Source organism: Triticum dicoccoides, chromosome 1B (assembly GCF_002162155.2).
Source record: "Triticum dicoccoides isolate Atlit2015 ecotype Zavitan chromosome 1B, WEW_v2.0, whole genome shotgun sequence".
Lineage (NCBI taxonomy): Eukaryota > Viridiplantae > Streptophyta > Magnoliopsida > Poales > Poaceae > Triticum > Triticum dicoccoides.
In genome coordinates, this window is record NC_041381.1 from 91479148 (window position 1) to 91490319 (window position 11172).

Here is an 11172-nt window from a genome sequence, read left to right on the forward strand (position 1 = left end):
TCCCCGGCTTCGCGTTGTCCCCTTCCTAGGTCTCGCTGTCATCCATCGTATTGGTGCTCTCGGTGCGGCGTGGTCAATGTGGTCAAGGAACGACTTCCATCAGAAGAGTACTGTTCATGGAGAGGCTAACAGCTGGGCCCATGGCCACAGCAAGGAAGTGCAACCTTATTACGCGTAAAATAATTATTCCTCCACCTGACAGTGGGGACCCACCGAACGGGCCACCGTATTTCGTGAAAAAAACGTTTCCCCCTGACTGCTGGGACCCACCAGCTACATCTTTGCACGCAAGGAAGTGCAGCCATATTACGGGCAAAAAAATGATTCTCCCCCTGACAGCTAGGACCTACTAGCAATAACTTCACACGCAAGAAAGTGCCTTCTTATCCTCCATGACAGTTGGGACCCACCTGGTCGAAGCATATGTAGCGTTGTCATTTTGGTCATGAATGTGTACGTACACCCTGGTCGATCGGTCTGTCTGCAAGCTGTAGCGATGAACCATGGCCGAGTAAGGAAGGGCACGTGTCGTAGTAGAGGCGCAGACGTAGCATGTCACGCACAGTCCCGTCAATATCATGTACACGTATGTACGGCCAGGGTGCAAGAAAGTAAATATGGCCACGTACGTACATACGGGCAAGGTCTCGAACGCCTACTCGTGCATACATATGGTGAGGCTCGTGTAAATGGAGAGGCAGCAGAGAGCAGCGATGGCGTCCTGTTCATCGGTAGCCAACCGGCTGGGTCGGAATGGAGAAACTGCATCGTCATGTTCATCGGGAGGCAGTAGAATGCCTCATGTTCATCGGGAACCAACCGGCTTGGACGGAACAGCCGAAACGAGGCCTAGCATACCGCAGAATGGAGGAAACGGCCTTCTGTTCGACCGCCTACGGTTGAAACAGGATCTTGTTCACCGGGAGGGGTCTGGTGTACCGCAAAACGTAGGAAACGGACTTCTCTTCGACCTCCTACGGCCGAAACGGGGTCCTGTTGATCGGGAGGGGTGTGGCGTACCACAAAATGGAGGAAACAGACTTCTCTTCGACCTCCTATGGTCGTAACGGGGGTCCTGTTCATCGGGAGGGGTGTGGCGTACCGCAAAATGGGACTCCACGGGCTACTGTTCATCCACTGTCTATTGCCTCGCTCCAGCCTCCACGGGCTACTGTTCATCCACCGTCGACCTCCTCCAGCCTCCACCTGTGACTGTTCATCCACGACGTCTCCCTCCTGCCTCCACCAGCTACTATTTATCCACGGGCTCCTGTCCATCCAGCCTCCATCGGCAACTGTTCAACCACCCCTCAATGGGCTACTGCTCATCCAGCCCTCCACCGGCTACTGTTCAACCCGCCCTCCATGGGGTCCTGTTCATCCACCCCCAACCGGCTCGATTGGGGTCCTGTTCATCTAGCGGCAATAGCCTCTACCCCCATGGGGTCCTGTTCATCCAACCCCCACCGGGAATTGTTCCTCTAATCCCCAACAATGCTCACTATTCATCAAGAGGCAGCAGGTTCGATCGGCTTCAGTTAGCAGCAATAGTGAAGGAATCGCTCGCCCGGGTTCAGTTAACAGCCAGGAATCGATCGATTGCTCGGGTTTAGTAATGCGTAGCTAGTGCAATCGCTCGGGTTCAGTAGGCGAACGCCTCGCTCGGGTTTAGTTAGAGCCCAATGCCTCACACCCAGGCGCGTACGTGTACGAGAGAAATGCGTAATCCCTCCATGCATCGATCGGCTCTGACCAGCCACCGTAATCGGGAACTCCCTGATATTTTCCTCGCCCTCACTTCTATCACGATTTTTTCCGTCATGGACGGCCCAAAGAATGTAGCTGCATCTCCGGCCCGCCCAGGATGAAAAAGCCCATTTTCTGTCATCGTTTTTTGTCATAGAAGTAGCAGCCCTCCACATCTATGATGATATCGGGTATTGTCACAATTATCGTCATAGAAGTGTCATAAGCATGACAGGAAAAAAATCGTTCGGCCCAAAATGTCGCGGGTGTATCTTTTTTTGTAGTGATGGCTTGTGTTTGTTGGTGGAGGGGAGTAAACTTTAGTTTTATCGCTTGGGAACCGCCGCTAATGTGTATACCTCCCAAAATTATATTTATATCAGATTTAAGCTTCGAGATCTAGCACCTCTGCAAATCTCTGCTTCCCTCTGCGAAGGGCCTATCTATTTACTTTCATGTTATTTTACTTTTATGTTGATTCATCACCTTCTCAAACAAGCACCAGTCCTGAGAGCACTATTGTCATCCTCATGCATTGTGTATAGTTGATGCGCCTAGTACTACGTCGATATTTCCCCAAACAGGAAGGGATGATGCAGCACAGCTACGTTAGATATTTCCCTCAGTGATGAGACCAAGGTTATCGAAACAGTAGGAGAACCAAGCAACACTATGTACATGGTACCTGCACACAAAGAAAAAAAATACTTGCAACCCAACATGTAAGAGGGGTTGTCAATCCCTTTCGTGTAAAAGATAGATTTGTTTTGTAGTAGATTGGATAAATAGATCTCGCAATAAAGCAAAATAAAATAAATAAAGCAAAAGAGCAACAAGGTAATTTTGGGTTTTTGGAATAATAGATATGAAAATAAAAGTGAATAAAAATAGATCTTGAAGGCAAATATGATAAAGAAGAGACCTGGGGGTCGTAGATTTCACTAGTGGCTTCTCTCGAGAAAAATAGCATACGGTGGGTAAACAAATTATTGTTAGGCAATTGATAGAACTTCAAATAATTATGGCAATATTCAGGCAATGATCATTATATAGGCATCACGTCTAAGATTAGTAGACCGACTCCTTCCTGCATCTACTACTATTACTCACACACATCGACCGCTATCCAGCATGCATCTAGTGTGTTAAGTTCATGGAGAAACGGAGTAATGCAATAAGAACAATGACATGATGTAGACAAGATCTATTCATGTAGGAATAGACCCCATCTTGTTATCCTTAATAGCAACGATACATACGTGTCATGTCCCCTTTTGTCACTAGGATTGAGCACCGTAAGATTGAACCCATCACAAAGCACCTCTTCCCATGGCAAGAAAAATCGGTCAAGTCGGCCTAACTAAACCAAAGATTCAAAGAAGAAATACGAGGCTATAAGTAATCATGCATATAAGAGATCAAAACTCAAATAACTTTCATGGATAAAATAGATCTGATCATAAACTCAAAGTTCATCGGATCCCAACAAACAGACCGCAAAAAGAGTAATGTCAAATAGATCTCCAAGAGACCATTGTATTGAGAATCAAAAGAGAGTGAGGAAGCCATCTAGCTACTAACTATGGACCCGTAGGTCTACAATGAACTACTCACCCATCATCAGAGAGGCACCAATGAGGATGATGAACCCCTCTGTGATGGTGTCTAGATTGGATCTGTGGTTTCTGGAACTTGCGATGGCTGGAATTGTGTTTCGCCGACGCCCCTAGGGTTTTTGGATTTTCGAGGTATTTATAAAGCAAAGAGGCGGTGCAGGAGGCGACCGAGGTGGGCACAACCCACCAGGGGGAGCTTGGGTCCCCAAGCGCGCCCGGGTGGGTTGTGCTCCCCTCGGATCCCCCCTCTGGTACTTCCTTGGCCCAACTTGTGTCTTCTGGTCCAGAAAAAAACTCCAAAAAGTTTCGCTGTGTTTGGACTCTGTTTGGTATTGATTTGCTGCAAAGTAAAAACAAGCGAAAAACAACAACTGGCACTAGGCACTATGTCAATAGGTTAGTCCCAAAAACTGATATAAAGTTGCTATAAAATGGTTGTAAAACATCCAAGAATGATAATATAACAACATGGAACAATCAAAAATTATAGATACGTTGGACACATCAATAGTTAATGTTGAATGCATCATGATTGGATCTCATCTACCATGAATTACAATGTTTAGTTGCTGCTAACTTTGGAGGTGCTCGACATTTATGTTCTGTGGTCTCAGAAAGGGCTAGCGAGATACCACTATTGTCATATTACATCATTATTGTTTTGACAAAGTGTTGGCATTTGAAATATTTTATTATTGCTTGCTAGTTGATTATGCTATTGATATGAGTGAATATAATCTTTAAGAATTATCATCTACATGGTTAGTTATGATCTTTACTGAAAACCTGGGTGCTATTTAAGCATATGTATAAACACAAGAACAAAAGAGTTCGTAAAAGTTTTTCTTTGTCACTTTCAGTTTGTCAACTAAATTGCTTGAGGACAAGCAGTGGGTTAAGCTTGGGGGAGTTGATACGTCTCCATCGTATCTACTTTTCCTAACGCCTTTGCTCTTGTTTTGGACTCTAATTTGCCTGATTTGAATGAAACTAACCCGGACTGGCGTTGTTTTCAGGAGAACTACCATGGTGTTGTTTTTGTGCAGAAATAAAAGTTCTCAGAATTGGACGAAACATTCTAGAGAATTATTTTGGAATAAATAAAAAATACTGGAACCAAGACCCAATGAAGGGGGCCCCCAGCTGCCCACAAGGCACCAGGGCGCCCCACCCCCTTTGGCGCGCCCTGGTGGGTAGTGGGGCCCACGAGGCTCCGCTGACCCTAATTCCGACGCTATAAAATCCTATTTTTCCAGAAAAAATAGTAGAGGAAGTTTCATCGCGTTTTACGATACGGAGCCGCTGCCCCCTCCTATTCTTCATTGGGAGGCCAGATCTGGAGCCCGTTCGGGGCTCCGGAGAGGTGGATCTTCAATCTTCGTCATCACCAACCATCCTCCATCACCAATTCCATGATGCTCCCCAGCGGGAGTGAGTAATTCCTTCATAGGCTCACTGGTCGATGAGGAGTTGGATGAGATTCATCATGTAATCGGGTTAGTTTTGTTAGGGCTTGATCCCTAGTATCCACTATGTTCTGAGATTGATGTTTCTTTGACTTTGCTATGCTTAATGCTTGTCACTAGGGCCCAAGTGCCATGATTACAGATATGAACCGTTTATGTTTTCACCATTATATCTATGTTCTTGATCCAATCTTGCAAGTTATATGGACATGTTATGTGTTATGATCCGCATACCCCAAGGTGACAATAATTGGGATTCTCTTTGGTGATTACCGTAGTTTGAGGAGTTCATGTATTCATTATGTGTTAATGCTTTGTTCTGGTTCTCTATTTAAACAAGGCCTTAATATCCCTTAGTTTCCTTATGGACCCAGCTACCACGGGAGGGTAGGACAAAAGATGTCATGAAAGTTATTTTCCATAAGCATGTATGACTATTTATGGAATACATGCCTACATCATATTTATGAACTGGAGCTAGTTCTGTGTCGCCCTAGGTTATGACTGTTATATGATGAATATCATCCAACAAAATTACCGATCCAATGCCTACGAGTTTTCCACATATTGTTCTTGCTAAGTTACTACTATTGCTGCTGTTGTTACAACTGCCACGAAATTATTGCTATCATTGTTACCGTTACTATTATTGTTACCATTGCTATCAAAACTATCAAACTACTATGCTACTGATCACTTTGCTACAGATATTTAATCTCCTGGTGTAGTTGAATTGACAACTCAACTTCTAATACTTGCAAATATTCTTTGGCTCCCCTTGTGTCGAATCTATAAATTTGGGTTGAATACTCTACCCTCAAAAACTGTTGCGATCTCCTATACTTGTGGGTTATCACAGCGCGCCTCCGCCTCCACGACCTCGACTCGTCGCTGACCTCACACACGTCTATAGCGAGACGAATGCCTATTTTTTGTTGCATAGTCCTCGACGAGTGATCTGCCAAGTAACAAGCTACTGGATCAAGACACGAGGCTTGAAGCAAAGAAGTACTAATTTAATTCATAGATCGATTATGTCAAGGCTGATCTGACTACAATACTACATCAGCTAGTAATATTGAGAAGCGATCCAAAGCTAGAACTACCTCACGTGGAGTACGCACACATGTTTCAAGATTTGATGGATGAGTAGCGTGGCATGTGATACTCCATGAGAAGATATCTCAATGCAAAGCAAAAAAGGTGAAATGGTAAATGTCAAAAAGGAGAGAGAGAAAGAAAATATAAATAAGAGGAGGAGCAACGAGGGATAGCCGCATGATGATCAAGCAAATATGAGGATCAATTACCAATGCTATTTCTCACGTCCACTCAAATTGATGCAAGTTTCGAGGTGTGACCAAGCAAAGGTATTCACAAGTGCTGGCTACCCGCAAGATTGCTGGTTGGTAGCTAATGAATCATCAGTAAAACATCTGATATAAACATCAGACGCGAAGCTCATACCATCATGGTCAGGCGTTCCAGCGTCTATTCATACCGCGCTGCCGAATAAACAGACATGCCGGCCACCGTATCTGCAGTCCGATCCGCATCAGCACACCGTGGTCGTGCCTGCCTGCGCAAGCTGGCCAACGGACATGCGCAGGCCGATGACCCTACAACCCGGTCTACGTCCACACACCGAACTGAGCCCGCCCGCCCGCACTATCCAACGGACGAGCGCAGGCCGCCTCCCCAGCTTCCTGGATTGCTTCAACAACTCTGGAGCAAATAATAATGTATTATCAGCCAGCGCTAGCATCAGATTGCCCAATGGTTAGGCGCACTGGCCGCCGCCTCTGCGGTTTAGTCAACTTCAACAAACCACCAGCTTGAACCACGTGCCGGTTATCGACACGTGACTCCTGTGGGAGAATCTCTTACCTATGCACGGGCGACCTCGCCGACTTATGCCGCATCACTAAACAACTAAGTTACTTTCATACTTACAATTCATATTTATTTTGTTTTCATCAATAACATAAAGTTATGCCTTGCGTTAATCTTGGGGGTTATCATTTCATCTCAAATATATTTGAGCCATCAAGGTTACCAAAGAAGAGTAGTTGCCACGATGCATACTTCAAACACAGGTACCCTGCCTTATTGGCGAAAAATTATAGGTTACCAAAAAAGACTAGTTGCCATGATGCACAGTCTAAACATAGGTATCATGCCTTATTGGCTCAACATATTATGATCAATGGAATAAAGCCAGTTTATCTGAACCCCAGATGTTTTGCAGTAGTAGCATTATCTCTTATGTATCCTATGCTAAGCTTTTCCATGATCATACGGTCACTTGGGGCCTTCCAACTCACCGAGTTTAGGTTTCTCACCCTCTTGACCCGGCATACGCCGAATATTATTCTTTGTTATACCTGCCTGCTAGCTTGATGCTACTCACAAACAAGGTGACCTGGCTATACTTTTGACAAGTCAATCACACTGATACCTATCATGGCCTGTGTTGACCCTGAACTTCTCAAAGTTTAAACACCGGCTTAAGTCACGTGAGAGCCTGCTTTCTAGATAACGAGGACAAACCAAAAGAGGCTACAAGGCTTGCTTCCACAGCAAGCGAAACCAAGACCCGTGCCTCGAAAGTCGGTCTTATGTCATGCCTCGAAAGACGGCATTTTTATACTCTATTATCATACACATGCATCATCATACATCATCATACATTGCATCATCATACAATGCACTATATACATGTCTATATTTGTTTATGTTGCAGGGGCCGGTTTTCAAAACGGGTTATGTTATAACTCCGCAAGGACAAACAAATCTTTGATAACCAAAATGGATGGGTCTTCATCATGGTTTAGCATAACCATTATTAAATGATTAAGGTTTTCAAAGCCGGCCTAGAGAAATGACTATTTTTTCTAAATCCAAAATACCGGCTTACCGTAAGGAGCATGATATAAAAAATTACCAGTGGCAATCCACAAATTGGATTATTGCATGCTACGAGGAAGAACAAAAATTCAAAAAAGGATATTATGGCAAAGATCATGGCAACTGGCTTTATCAAAGGCAATGAAATATGAAGTGTCATGCAAGGCAGCACTCTTGATGGATTTAGCAACAAGTTCTGCATTGATATGCAAAACACTCAGCAACATCATCGAGATTGTCCCTCAGACATAGAAGAAAAAGTAAAGTCACGAGTCACCGCAGGCACACGACCCGGCACTTGGGCGCTACAATGGATCTGATTTTATTCTACAATGGAAGGAAAAGTCCCGAGTCACCGCAGGCACATGACCCAAAACTTGGGGCTACATTATTCAAATCAAGATTATATTAAGTATGAAAGTCCCATGGTGCTGCAAGCATGCACCATGGCCCTTGGGGACTACCACTAGCTCCTGGCAAAGTTTAACACATAAAGACCCGACTCACTATTAATAGTGACCCGGCCCTTAAGGGCTACAGTCATTGACTCCATAGATAGTTCAAGTCCCAGGTTGATGAGGACAGCTAACCCACCCCTTGGGGGATACACTATTTGCAGCTATACATCTACGAACGTCAAAAGAAAAGTTCAAGTCCTAGGTTGCTATAGGCAAGACAACCCGACACTTGGGAGATACAACCTTCAGTTGTTTAAAACAGATCATAAGGTCCAAACTGAAGACTCGGCCCATCATATACTGATGAGCCGGCCCTTGGGGGCTTGCTACTTGTGAGCTGCATTGAGTTTTCCTCAAAGAGGAGGGGATGATGCGGTACAGTAGAGATAAGTATTTCCCTCAGTTATGAAACCAAGGTTATCAATCCAGTAGAAGATTCACACAAAAACTCGTTAACAACACCTGCACACAAATTAACAAATCCTTGCACCCAACGCGAACAAGGGATTGTCAATCTCTTGGCAGTTAATTGCAATATTAAATTGTATGGTGATAGATAGATATATCAAACAAAAATACAAAATAAAATAAATAAAGGAAAATTGCAGCAATGTAATTTTAGTATTTTTAATATATGATAGAAGTAGACCCGAGGGCCATAGTTTTCACTAGAGGCTTTTCTCTTGAAAATAGCATAAGGTGGGCAAACAAATTAGTGTTGGGCAATTGACAGAAAAGAAAATAATCATGACGATATCCAAGGTAATGATCATGTATATAGGCATCACGTCCGAGATGAGTAGGCCGAAATGATTCAACATCTACTACTATTACTCCACACATCGATCGCTATCCAGCATGCATCTAGAGTATTAAGTTCATAAAAACGGAGTAACGCCTTAAGCAAGATGACATGATGTAGACAAAGTAGACTCACGCATGAATAAATCTTGTCTTTTTACCCTTAATAGCAACGATACATACGTGTCATCTTCCTTTCTGTCACTGGATTGAGCACCGCAAGATCGAACCAATTACAAAGCACCTCTCCCATTGCAAGATAAATCAATCTAGTTGGCCAAACCAAATCAATAATCAGAGAGAAATACGAAGCTATAGCAATCATGCATAAAAGAATTCAGAGAAAACTCAAATAATATTCATGGATAATATGATCATAAACTCACAATTCCTCGGATCCTAACAAACTCACCATAAAAAGTAAATACATCAGATAGAACTCCAAGAACATCAAGGAGAACATTATATTGAAGATCAAATAGAGAGAATAAGCCATCTAGCTACTAACTATGGACACGTAGGTCTGTGGTAAACTACTCGCGCATCATCGGAAGGGCAGCAAGGTTGATGTAGAGCCTCTCCGTGACTGATTCCCCCTCCGGGGAAGTACCGGAAAAGGTCTCCAGATGGGATCTCTCGAGAACAGATGCTTGCGGTGGCGAAAAAAGTATTTCGTGGACTCCTCTATTGGTTTCCCGATTTTAGAGAATTTAGAGAGGCAGAGTTAGGTCAAACGTAGGCACGTGGCCTCCACGAGCCACCAGGGCGCGCCCTGGTGCCTCATGGGCCACTTCTCAATCTTCTCGTCCCCTCCCAAAGCTTCCAGGGTATCTTATGTCCAGAAAAAAATCACCAAAAAGTTTCGTGGCATTTGGACTTCGTTTGGTACTGATATTCTGAAAAACCAAAAACAGGCAAAAAACAACAACTGGCACTGGGCACTAAGTTAATAGGTAAGTCCCAAAATATGATATATAATTTCTTGTAAGTGTATATAAAACATCCAAGGTTGATACTATAATAGCATGGAACAATCAAAAATTATAGATACGTTGGAGACGTATCAGGGCTACACATGTGAAATACAAAACATTTAGTTTATGACAGGTGACTTAGGAGCTTAGCATGAATAAATTCAAGCTAACCTGGGGGCTAATGTCAGGGATATTCCCCACAGTTATAACCCGGATAAAAGTTTTGACCCGACTTAGAGCTTGAAAGCTCTATAGGTGGTCGGCCCATTTTCCCTAGTAGTAGCGCTGGTTTTGAGACTAGCAGCAGCGCGGGTAGACGCGCTACTAATAAGGCGCTACAGCTAACTTATAGTAGTAGCACGGTCCGTACCCGCGCTACTACTGTTGACGATATCAGCAGGGCTTTTGCGGAACGCGCTACTATTAGTTAGTTGTAGCGATTTCGTTGTCCCTCACTACTGCTATATCTTTCATCATTTCCCTCTGTACCCCTTTCCCTCTTTCCCTTTAAGATACTAGGTACTACTACTAGATATCAAATTCATAAACCATTATAAGTACTAGGTAGTACTCCCTTCATTCCAAATTACTCGTCGTGGTTTTAGTTCAAACCAGGACGAGTAATTTGGAACGAAGGGAGTACTAGATAACAATTTCATGCATAGTCAACATGCATCCTCAAGCAGTACAAGGTCATATCAACGGCGATCATCATATGTAGTTCTAGATGATATCGATGACGATCATCATATGTAGTTCTAGATGATATCGACGACGATCATCATATGTAGTTCTAAATGATATAGCCACACACACATATATAGTTCTAGATGATATCGAAGACAATCATCATCCTCAAGCATGGGCGGTTGGTGTTCCTGATAGTAATTAGGATGGCCTGTCCAACACAAAGATTCTTGCCATCGAGGAATTTCTTCCACCCAACCGAGTTTAAGTGTGTGCGACTGTCCGTGTCCACGCGGTAAGTACAGGTTGTGACAGAACCCCTTGCAGTAAGGCGTAGTCTAGCTGAGCCTTCTTCATCAGGCTCGATACCATAACTCACAGATAGGCTCTTTGCCAATTTCTGAATAAGAAAAATATATCAATTAATAAATAGCCTCGCAAATAAGTATATATGGATTATCTACAGTATTAATAGTTCCTTAGATTCTACACTAATAAGCATGTGATCAAACTCTAC